The sequence below is a fragment of the Myotis brandtii genome, unplaced genomic scaffold (genome assembly GCF_000412655.1).
Source record: "Myotis brandtii unplaced genomic scaffold, ASM41265v1 scaffold653, whole genome shotgun sequence".
Lineage (NCBI taxonomy): Eukaryota > Metazoa > Chordata > Mammalia > Chiroptera > Vespertilionidae > Myotis > Myotis brandtii.
Window position 1 is genome coordinate 662129 of NW_005370535.1, and position 12189 is coordinate 674317.

Below are 12189 nucleotides of genomic sequence, written 5' to 3' on the forward strand. Positions count from 1 at the left end.
CGGCCCCGCGTGGCCACCAGCATCTCGTGGACTCCTGCACAGTGCTGAAGCGAGGGGAGTGGGCTTCTGTTTTTCCTCCATTGTGGAGAATTTAAAGACCTTGGTACTGCTGCAGACTAGAGATGGAGCACTGTCATCAGTTACACTATCTTTTAGAAAGAGAAAATGAGTGGGACGTTTACAGCACTCCACAAGCTGTTCGATATTATTGTGAATAAGCTATTTTTCTTAGCAATCATGTCTGAGCAGCGTGTTAAAATCATTTCTGGGAAAAAAATTTTGAAAACCATCTGGTTTTTAAGGATTTGGTACCAAAAATTTATGGATAGAGGCAAAAATGCCTCTTCATCTTTCTCTCTATATTTTCCAGTTGAAAACAAACTGAGAAGTCCTTTAAGAATTTATAATCCATTCCCCATTACCTTAATTTCGCTTTTCCATCACTGTTAATGATCAGAGTAACAAAGTGTGAAAAATAAGAAACCATCATTGATGTTAATTAACACATTTAGATGGGCCAGTTAAAACAGCTTCATAAGTTTAAATTAATTGTAAATGGAGTATTCCTCATCTAAAATTTATGCATATTTTCTACTGTAAACCAAAAGGGGTTGCTGAGCAAAACCACCTAAATTTAAAAGTTGGTGATTTGAACTAACCTCGAATTAAAAGAAAGCTTGGCAGTGTCATGAATGTCACCAGAATTGGGCAGTGTGTCCCTGCACACATCCCCAGCCATCCTCACTCAATCCATTGCTCATATACTAACCACATAATGACCTGTTCAAACCAGCCACCATTTAATGAACTGTGAATTTACACAGAGGCCATTCTAAATGGGTCACCCCATTTGGGTCTGAAATTATTAACCAAACATCACTGCATTTCAAAGTAAAATATTCCACCAGAGGTGTGATTTATTGGCTCTCCCATTGCCACTTAATATGCCCAGAAAGTAGGCATGTTCCAGCAGGTGGTGGGAAGCAGGACCAGGCTGTCCCTTGTTTGTAAAGTGAGTGCGAATCAGATCACCAAAGTGGGGCTTTGTCATGTCCTTCCCTGTTATCAATATGGTGCTCAGATATATCCCCAACTATAGAGTCATGAGGAAAGTGATGATGGCTTTAAAAACAGAAGTTGTTCATGTTTTCAGTTGCTCTTGAGACGCAAGTATAGTTTTAATGGTCTTTGTATATTTTTTTTATGGCTTTTCCATTGTTTTTATCTCTAATGGGTTACATTTTATTTGGACCAGTCTCGTAAAATGCTACTCTACAATTTGACTTTGGAGTTGTTGCTAGAAATTTAAACCCCAGGCCAGAGATTCAAGTTGTCTCAGCCATTTCTTCCCAGGTTGTTGATGGCGCTGGGGAGCCACTGTTTTTTTTACGGATGTGGCCGTAGAATGATCAGCAGGTGTCCCTGGCATTTCAGGAAATAGCATGGTGTTCCCTGACAAGTATTTGTTAGGAAAGAAGGTCTGGGAATAAAAATCCAGCCCTTCCTTGATCATCCCTGAAATGTGGGGCTTCTACAGCAGTTGAGGGTAGCTGTAGGCCTTCATCCTCATCCCGCCCAACCATAACCCAACGACTAGCTGCTCCTAGGAGTGGAGCTGCTCAGACCAGGGGCTTCCCTCCCAGACGGTCTCTGATGGGGATACTGGATCACTGTTAAAGCTTTTAAAGCTGTCTTAACTATCCTTGAAGGAAAGTGACCCTTTAAGAAAGGGTCACCATTTATTTATATTTTCAGTGAATAGAGTGATTAGGGTTGGCTTTTGTCTCCCAACCCATTTGGGTGAAATCATGGATCTGATTAGAAGTGATTTTAAGGATCTCATTGGGGTGGTGGGACCGTCCATTCTGACTGAAATCAGGGCAATGCCAGCTAAAGCCCCAGCTGCTATGACCGTGACCTGGAGAGGGACGCAGCCTGCAGTCTGTGCGCCAGCTTGCTGGGCTCCTCAGAACACTGTCTTTCTCTGTTGAGCCTTTCCTGAGGGCAGATCAGCACGAGCAGTGAGAGAAGCTTAGTCATGCTGCCCTGAAGCTTCAGCTCCTTTCCTTGCTGAAGCCCATGTCTGTGGGAAGGCAGGGCCCTCCGTCTCCCTGAGTTGAGGCCAGCAGGGACACCTGCCCCTCTACGTGCTCCGTGATGGCTCTGTCAGCCTGGGCGCGGGGAGAAATGGGACCGTTTACTGTCAGGTCTCCAGAGCTCCTGATCTTACCCCAGATTGTGGCTAAAATCTACTGTCTCTGGTTTTATTAATTTGGGAGGGGGGTGGCTTCGCCATGGGCATGAAGCAGTGTTTGTCTAATGGATTGACGTCTCTCTGCTAATTGAGAGAGCATTATTTATTTGTTTTGACACAGTGCTTTCAGTGTTGTATCCTGGCTAATGGCTTCCTAAAGGTAATGAAACCCTCCCAACCTAATTGGTCAGATAAGACTTTTTTTTCTTGTGTGCTTAAATAAAGCAATTAGTGAAGCGCTTCTATCCAACATGCCTTTTTTTGTCCTTTTTTTAAACTAATTTACTGTTATTGGAAACTTTTTGTACAATAAAGCAACTGTGCAGATTTAACAACATCCTGCAATCCTAGTGTTAATTTTGATGATGGGTTCATGTTTTTTTCAAACACATGGGGGCGGGGGGGCGGGTGGCAGGGTATTTGGGCTGATGACTATTTTGTACCCATGGGGGTGGGGGGGCGGGTGGCAGGGTATTTGGGCTGATGACTATTTTGTACCCAAGGCCTTTGCCTCGATGTCTGAAGGTCTATCTATCTAGTGGACACTTTGAAAGGAACCAATCTCTTTGCTCACCAGTAGACATAAAGGCAGATAATTGTCTCATGAAAATCTATGCTTTATATACATACCAAGAACCAGTTCTCACCTATTGAGGGGTCACAGCACAGAAGCACCCTCTTACTATGCTCTCCCCTCCTTTTTAACTGGACATTCTATTCCCCCAACTTCTCACAAGCCATTGGCTCTGCTCAATAATCAAATCCACTCCAAGGATAGGCATGTCCCCATGGGCTTTAAGAACATTCCAGACCAGTGATAGTGTTGAAGACCTCTATCCTGCTGAGGTCAGCTCTGTAGGGTGCGTGTGCTTCTTGCGTGGTAACCTCATGGGCTTTTCCCAACTGAGTTTTGGTGGCCCACTCTTGAAATGGTGCTACACAGATTGTACCTGCGTGCAGGTACAACCGGGCACATTGCCTATTGAGCAGAGGGCTGGAGACCCCGCGGGGCCTGGCCCTCAGGTGTGACTGGAAGGTTGGGTCTTTGGGTGGTTGCTCTTGAATGCCCCGGCGACTGTAGGACAGGCTGGGTGTAGGGTTATCCTTGTTGACAGTGCTGAACATCCTCTAGGACGGCGGTTCTCAACCTGTGGGTCTCGACCCTTTTGTCGGTCGAACGACCCTTTCACAGGGGTCGCCTAAGACCATCCTGCATATCAGATATTTACATTACGATTCATAACAGTAGCAACATTACAGTTATGAAGTAGCAACATAATTTTATGGTTGGGTCACAACATGAGGAACTGTATTTAAAGGGCCAGAAGGTTGAGAACCACTGATTTAGATAATCAGGTCCCTTAAGTCAAAATGTGGGAGCCACATAGAGAGACGTGGCTCACGTGGCTTCACAGGAGGACAGTCATTAGTTCGTGGCGGGGGTCGGATAGCGGTTTGGAGGTGCCGATTCTTTGATGAGTTATGAGTTTCCATTTCTTCTAAGACAGTTAGGCAGACTTGGTTCATTTGATGTTGCTACATTTTGGAACTTAGCACTGTGCCTGCATGTAAATGTGGGCCTTGAATGGTCAATTTCTGTGTTAGCCTTTAAAAACTAAATTTTCTCTCTCCAAACTCCCTTGACCACCCAGATGCCACCTCTTACCTTGTTGCCTGATGTTTTAGTTTAGTTTTGTTTTGAAATGGAAGGCAAACAACCCCTTTCGAAAAGATGGGTATTAGAGTGAACCAGTGAGGGCTCTGGGGGGTCGAATAGAGACTTCCAGCTCATCTGAAAGTGGCTCAGGTCTAGGACGTGGGGTCGGTGGGCTCTGTGTCCTGCACCCAACTCCACGCCGACCGTGACATCATTCTACCAGTCTGTGGTGGAGGCTTCTTACGCTGTAGGAACATTCCCAGAGTCAGGCGCACAGACTTGTGCAGTGACCTGGCCAGTGGAGGCAAAAGCAAACAGTCATTTGTCCAGTCGTCCTCATGAGCTCTCTGCACTGTCCTGAATGCTCAGGGTAATTGTGTGGGCCTGCTCTTGAGCTCGTCATCTGGGTAAAATGGACCATTTCAAGGAAACTGCATTCAACACAGTGTACATTTAGACCAGGCTTAGAATAAACCCCTGGGTTTAGTGTTTTCTGCTGGTCAGCTATTATTCTAGAATTGCTTTTAGCTAATCATCCAAATTCTGCCATTAGTAATCACCATTTCTCTCATTTTATAAAAACATGTCATAATGGAGGCTAAAGGGCTTGGGTTTGCATCATTTGTTCTCTTTCTCGGAGGAAGAGCTGAGGGAATCAGATATTTTTTTAACATGGTGTTCTGACTCAGGACACTGTAATAGGTCTCTGTTTCATCACCGCCCCTTTTCCAGATGGGTCGATGGAGACCCAGGTGTGGGCTTGCCGAGGTCACACAGCTAGTGTGACCCCGGGCTGGCACTAGAATCTTCCCTGTTCTCATGTCAAGACCAGTACTGCTTTTGCCATTTTAATTGTTCATTTCTTTGCATAAAATTAAATGACCTTCAAGAAAGATTTAATGGTCAAGATGTGATTTGGTAAAAGCTTCCTCAAGGATTTTTTTTCTATTGCAAAGATGAGACACGACTGAGGCTGAGAGAGGTTTGCAGACAGTGGTATGTCATTATCCCTCGCTCGGTTTTTCGTGTAATTGGTGCGAAGAGATTGCTGCTGGTGACTAAGCCTGCCACGGAGCGGAAAGGAATGATTCCGTGTGACGTGACTGGGTGCGCATACGTGGGCATTTGTGGCTGTTTCAAAAAAGTATATGTTATGCACAAAACGCCTACCAAAATGGATCGTGTCATTTTAACGTTGTAAATAATAAAAACATAGTCTCCAGCAAAACTGATTTAACAGTTGCCCGAAAATGTAGCACTTTGTTCCCACACTGTGCCATGGCTAGAAATTGATTTTTTTAAATCCAATTAAGCCTCAAGGTTGGTTATCCATTTAAAAGGTCGGCCGAGTTAAACAATGACAGTACCTCAGTTCATGCTAATTATTAAATATACACGGAACTTCAGCACTTCCGTCATGCCTCACGCAGGCACACATCATGTGTTTTGCACCACAGGGGCTGCGGAGGTCCCTGGCCATGATGCGGGCACGCCCGCAGACCATGAACCCTGACCTGGTAAGTCTCCGAGTGGTTGCCATCCCCATCGTTCCTTCCCCTCCAATTTCTGCAGCCCACACTGGAGAGTTCTGGTCCCAGCAAACGACTCTCCCCACTCACCTCCCGTCTTCCCTTTTCTATGGCCCCAAGAGTATTGGGAAATGGAGTGTAACCTCTTACTTAAAGAAAAACAAAAGAGGGGAACTCTTGGTGTATATACACTAGGCTTCATGGGCTGCCAAGTTCATAATGAAATCGTGTTTTTAAAATAGTGCTTTATACTGTGTTCCCAGCATGTTAAGAAGAAGACTTCAAAATGTATTTTTCTAGTTCTCATAGGTAATGTGTAAGTATTGCTGAATTTACTAAGATCTTAGAACCACGACACGACCCTGATTGGAATGTCCTTTTCATTCTGCTAAATTGGGTTAGAATGTCCCTCGAGTTTCATAAATCATCAGGAAGGGTAAGTGGTGGTCTTTGCACTCTGGCATCTTAACCTGCATTGTAATGGAAGGAAGGCTGCCCCTTTTCAGTACTTTTCATCTGTGACTCTGAACTGGCCCAAAATATGGAACCTTCAGATTTAGTGAGAGAAAAAAATTAAATTCCCTTCTCATGGCCCTTAGAAAAACTAACAAATCTGGTTCATTTTTCCTTCCCCCACCCTTTCCTCACACTGCTCAGCCACCAAAACCCTTCTACTTTTTAAAAAGATCCGCATTTAGACACTACAGATAGAGGTGTTGTTTGACACAAGGTGTTTCTGGGAAAAGTGTGACTCAGGGTTTTGAAGAGTGAATCATGTTCAATGCACTAGAGAAACATCCTGCTTAAAGGACCCTGGAAGGGAAGGTTTTCTAAGGAAAAGAATTCTCCATCAAAATACACATTTGCCCTTCGTCTTGCTTTTCTATAATCTCCATTTCATATGCGGCTGTTTCCAGGAATGTGGAACCAGCATGCGGTCTGTTAATGATTTCTCTTTGCCTTCCTGTAGCACCGCCCCCTCAGGTCTTCATATGCCCTTGAAAACTTTTGCAACTACAAAAAAATAATTTTGCTGGTGTTCAGAAATAAATAGGAATTCAGTGCCCGAGACACGAGGGTTATTGCCACCTGACACCGTGCCCTTCTTGGAGAATAATTTAGACTGCTAGAATGACAAGGGACCTCCAAGAACAACTCGTTCAGCCCCCTCGTTTTATCAAAATGTCCTAGAAACTGATGTGAGAAGGAATGCTTTTAGTCATTAAGAAATGGCTCCCTGAGTACATTTTTATTAACACAGTGTCTAATCCCACTGATATTGGAAGGTAAGAACATCATGCTTTAGATGACATTACAAAATGTGCTTTTGAGGGAAAGTGCAAAAGATTGCATGCAATGAGCTATCTTTTGTGTCAGATACATGAATATATATGACCTGGTATTTTTTTAAAAAAGAAAAAAATAAAACCCAAGAATGATAAACAGAAAACTAATAAAAATGCTTCCCTGTGGAAGGATGAGTGAGGGGGAAAGGGTGGGAGGCCCAGGAGGTTCCCGCGAGCTTTCCTTTTTACAGTCTCGACCGTAGAAATGTTTTATGTATTCAAAAAATGGAAATGGAAGAGAAATGAGCACAGCAAAGCCTTACATAGTATACAGACAAGAGTACAGGAATTAGATGTACACCAGATAGACCACACAAAAACCAATAAATTCTGACTAGATCAGTGAAATGCATTCTAAGAACAGAAAAAGACAGTAGAGAAATCTTGAACTTTAGGTGTTAGGTCTATTGCCGGGAATGGAGACTGTCCGCTGAGTGTTGTAGGAACGGGTGAGTGAGTTTCCCTAGAAGGGAGATTGGGACCAGGGTTCTCACTGTGGGAGATGGAGACCGATCCGGGTGGCAGCAGGTGAGGGGGAGGTCAGCAGCGTGGGGTTTGAATTGAAGGAGTTGGTGTGGCCTCCTGAGATTAAGAAAACAAATCTTACTCCTGGCCTCTGAAAGGATCATAAACAATGACCAGGGAGCAGTGAGCTTACCTCCCACACAAACCTGGGTTTCTAGACACCCATTGTCCCGATTTACAGGACAGAGATTTCTTGAAGGAATGGCTGACTCTAGAGTTGGGCAAAGGAGGAACACAGTGAGCTGAGGGATCGTCTTAATGTTCCAGAAAGGACAGAAGTGCTCAAAAACAGATAGGAATGTTTGAAAAAGGCAGGAGCCGGCCTGGTGGGCTCAGTGGCCTCCGTGGGGACACTGGGGGCCGTGATACTGGAAGATACACACAAGCCATGGGGACAGGGTGGCTCCTGGGCATGCAGCCTTCGCACTCACATGGGGCCCACTTCCGGCTTACTTAGTGCTCTGCTGTTGCCATCTTGGAATTCTTTGTTGAAGAACGGGTTCTGCACCTTCAGCTCTGCACTGAGCCTCACAGTGCAGTCTTGAGGAGAGGGGAGGCAAGGAGGTCTGTACACAAGAATGGTGGATACCTGGCTGGTATTTCTCAGTGGTTAGAGCGTCGGCCTGCGCACCAGAGGATCTCAGGTTCAATTCCCAGTCAAGGGCACATACTTTGATTGCAAGTTTTGGATTGCAGGTTCCATCCCCAGCTGGTTGAGGTGTGTGTTGGAGGCAACCAATTGATATCTCTCTCTCTCACATCAATGTTTCTCTCTCACCCTCTGCCCCGCCCCCTTCCTTCCACTCTCTCTAAAAACCAATAGAAAAAATATCCTCTCTCCTTGGGTAAGGATTTAAAAATAAATTTTAAAAACATAGCAGGTGCTGTGTGTGGAAGGAGGAGTTGGCCGCAGCTGATGCTTGATTCAGACAGACACCACCATTGCACACAAAAGCGGGGGTAAAAACCCTGGAAACAGATCATCCTATTGTTCTCAGAGTGTCAAACCACACATTAGGAGGAGGAAACTGACCCTGATTCTATTAATTATGAAGGGTGATTTACATCTTCACCATGTGAACCCGTGGAAACCAAGCAACTAGCCTTGGCCAGTAATGGGAGCTTACATGGGTTACATGGCTTCTGATTGGGTGCCGTGGGAAACAATATGTATTATTGCCAAAAAACGTTCACACCAGATCTCACATAAGGAGACAACCAGGAGAGTCCAAACTGTGAGACCTCCAGGAGAGACCAAGGCAGGGGCAGTTCTGGATTCAAGGGAACAACCAGGTGGGATGCTTGATGCCCATTTGGATTCTGGTTTTAAGAGAAAAGGCCATGAAGGACATTCTTGGGACAATTCAAGAAATTCCAGTGTAGACATTTTTTTTAGGTAATAACATTGCTTCAATGACAAATTGTCATGGATGTGATCAGGATGTTATTGTGACTAGGGGGGTGTTGGAGGCTGTGTCCCTTCTTCCTAAGAAAGATGCAGTGAGGTATTTAGGGTTAAATGGTGCAGAAAAATAAATATCTGAATATAGGTAAAGAGTATAATTTCTACTGGCTTTTCAACTTTTCCATAAGTTAATGCATTTTTCAAGAGTTTCTAGAGAAAAGTTATTTTCATGGCGATTAGTTCATTTTTCAATCCTTCGGGAACCCTGAGTGCAAACCTTCCAGGTGGCACGTCTGACAATTTTTTAAAATTGATTTGAGAGAGAGAAACTGATGTGAGAGAGAACCATTGACCGGTTGCCTCCCGACCAGGGATCAAACCTTCCACCTTTTGAATGCAGTTGTGTCTGTCACGGGCTGCATTTGAGGAAACTGTCAGGCATTTGAAGTGGAATAATTCCTTAATTGGACTTCTCTCCAACCAACCGAGCTTCTGGCCAGGGCCACATGTGACAATATTTACAGAGTGTGACCAGGGCATTCCCGGATGTGCCGGCAGTGGGGGCCAGGGGAGGGAAGGCAGAGTCTGGCAGGTGGGCTCCCTTCTCGGCCAGCTGCGCCCAGGATGCCAAGGATGCAGGTGGTTGGTGCTGAGACCTTCCTCCTGTGAAGAAGGAAAGAGCAGGCCATTCTCAGCCAGGCACGAGCCCTACCTCTGCTTCACGCCAGTCCTGACTGAGGCATTTCCCCTGGCTTGCAGTTACCCACAAGGTCAAGTCCAAACTCCTTGGCTCGGTGTACATCGCACGCCCAGCCCATATCACTAAAGCTTTTGACGGTTCTGGATGGACCACACCCTTTAGTACTTTGGGCCCTTGCTGAAGGGTTTCCTTGTCTGGGATCAGCCTGCCTGGCACACGCCTCACCCTCAGGACCCGACTCCCAATATCCTCCAGACTCAGCTCCCAGTGACTGGATTGCTGGGCTTTACTGCTGTATTTGCTCCCTACCCTTGCCACACACACACAACCACACCCCTCCCCCACTATATCCCCACAGTCTGACCCGGCCTGGAGCTCTTCAGAATTGAGATTCAATAAATCTATATTGAATGAATGAATGAAAACACTAGAAAGCTAAAACAAGTGCTCCCAGGGCAGGTGGGTGGTCAGTGTTTCCGTCTCCTATGAGGTGTGGTGGGATCTGGAGCTTCGTGGCTGTGGGTTGAGTCTGACAGGGATTAGGGGATTTAGTGCAGGTGAGCTCCAGCATGCAGTGAACACAGGCGTGTACAACTCACACACCCGGAGCCATCTCACATGATGTCATTCAGAAATGTGTCTAGAATATGAACTATATCCCAAAACTTCCTAATAAGTCCTGGGAACTTTATTCTGATTTCTTCCAGAAGTTTTTAGCCTTTTCCTCAATTCCTAAATTAAGTCTGAACACCCACTTGAGTTTGGAAGGAGTCTCAAGTCACCAAAAACTTAAGTTACTTCTCGGATTGCATTAAAGATCTGGTAAGTTATTTTGCATTTTTAAAAGAAAATGTAATTAAGGTGAGTTTTTTTATTGATGGTGAAATATATTCCAACCTGTGGACTAACAGCTTCATAAAATGCATCTGAACAAAGTGCGCCTGTCTCAGTCTGAAGTCTGGAAAGTGCAGTGGAAAGTGTCCTTTCCTGGGAGGTATTTGTGTCTGTCACGGGCTACATTTGAGGAAACTGTCAGGCATTTGAAGTGGAATAATTCCTTAATGTTCTGTTTAGTTTGGATTTCTTTGATTCAGGGGTGGCTTAAAACCAGAATCAGTAATGTCTGCTTCCAACAAGCACATCCCATTTTTTTTTTCTTGCTTTGTATGGAATAAGTGTTCAATAAATGTGGTTGCATTGAATCATCTCGTTCGTCCTGTCTTGGGGCCATCTAAAAGGAAAGAACCTCCCAAATCATCTCATCACCGACAGCTCCTTTCCTTTCCAGCTCCCCCTACACAGAGCGCCAGGATCTAGCTTTCTGAAACACTTCTTGGATCCTTCCACAGTTTGCAAAAGTAGATGGAGTGATTCAGACTCCCCAACCCACCACCATCACCCGTTCCTCCCCTTCTCTGTTCTCCAGGGACACCCTGGGTCTGCACTTTCTTGCCGGGCCTCTCCCCACTTAGATGCCTTCCCCTGTCTTGTTTGCCTGTGGGAGTCCCGTTTCATCCATCAGGCACAGCCTTACCTCCCTCACCCTCTGGGACGGTCCCCTGTTGCCTCACCCCTGCTAGAAAGCCCTGCGCTTGTCTGCAATGTGTTTGCAAACAAGAAAAGAGTGATAGATCTTCATACGTGCTCTTCATACCCTTTACAAATGTGTGAAAACATTCAGCTGCTGCAAAATCTTTTGAAGAAAATAAGATCCAATTAGCACCGACTTTTATGTCGGAAAGCTGAGGGTTTCGAAGGAATTCATTGCGCCATTCAAAAACTGTGTTTTGAGCACCTGCTCTGCCAGGCGCTGGAGAAAGCAGACAAAAAGACCTGCCTGCAGAATGCCGAAGCTCGAAGCTCGGAGTCTAGTGGGGTGTTTCCAAGGAACGGAGGGAGCAGCAGGGAAGGTGAAAGTGTGGCTGTGGTTGGATTACAAGTCAGGGAGGGAGACAGGAGAGGGGCTGAGCGCCTTGGGTGCCACACTAGGGAGTTGGCTTTGCTATTTCAAAGGCTGATCATGAAAAGGAAACAGTAAGAAGAGGGGTGCCAACCAAAAGGCCTTTGGATAATGACTCGGGTACAGCTTCCACAACTGGGTCATCAATCCCCAAATCTTGTACCTGAGCCACAGCAGGAGCCAGGACCCTCACCAACATCGTCCACCATCCACAAGGTGCCCCCAACACCCTTCAGGCACTGCCCCTCTTCAATGAGAGAACTCAGGTGCTGTCTTGTAAACCACTGACTTAACCCCTTCTCCTATACCTTCTTATCTCCCTAAATTGGGTGAGCCTGCAGCTTGCCCAGGCTGTTGCCAGGGGTGAGCGGCGGGAGGGGGGAGGGCACTCAACAAGGCAATAACCTGGACTTATAAGTGGCCACCCCCGACACAGCAACCTGGGTGGAAGGCCGCGTCCCTGACCCGCTGTCACTTCCAGGACAGTGCCTGGCACATAGCAAGGGCCTGAGCGTTATGGAGGAACCCATTCAGTGAGGAAGGAGAGGCTTGACCATGCCAGGCAGGGGCTTTAACAACCTGGAGCTGGCACGGGTCCAAAAACCACTATGCCCATCCCAACCCGAGCCAGGCTGGTGTGGTCAGGGCAAGCCTGCCCGTGTGGGTCCCCCAGGTCACCACGGGGTCCTGAGACTCCTGGGCCTGCCTTCCGTGGGAACGGGGCCTGCTCGGGGCTCACGGACACAGGACGGCGGGCGCTGCTGGGGTGGCCTTGCGGTTGGGCCTGAGTCTGCGGAGGCCCCGCTGGAGGCC

The 12189-nt window shown here is 46.3% G+C and overlaps 1 protein-coding gene across 1 annotated transcript in view; it reads left to right on the plus strand.

Annotated features, from left to right (window-relative positions):
• NPEPL1 (aminopeptidase-like 1) overlaps positions 1-12189 on the plus strand; it is a 48222-nt gene that overhangs the window by 5481 nt on the left and 30552 nt on the right. The gene's annotated exons all lie outside the window — the stretch shown is intronic.